We start from the raw sequence: 261 nt of genomic DNA, 5'->3' as shown, positions 1-261 counted from the left end.
AGCCAAATTGATTTCCGACAGAGGCTCCCAATTTGTTTCTAAGTTCTGGAGGGAACTCCTGTCTCTGATGGGAGTGGAGCAGGGCCTCAGTAGCGCATACCATCCAGAAACCGACGGACAAACCGAAAGGGTTAATCAGACACTCGAGCAATATCTGCGTTGTTTTACTAACTACCAACAAACTGATTGGTGTGACTTGTTGCCTCTTGCTGAATATTGTTATAACAATACGTTGCATAGTTCTACTGGAATGTCCCCTTA

This window comes from Gekko japonicus, unplaced genomic scaffold (genome assembly GCF_001447785.1).
Source record: "Gekko japonicus isolate JY-2015 unplaced genomic scaffold, Gekko_japonicus_V1.1 scaffold1734, whole genome shotgun sequence".
NCBI lineage: Eukaryota > Metazoa > Chordata > Lepidosauria > Squamata > Gekkonidae > Gekko > Gekko japonicus.
Note: the sequence above shows the minus strand (reverse complement) of the source record.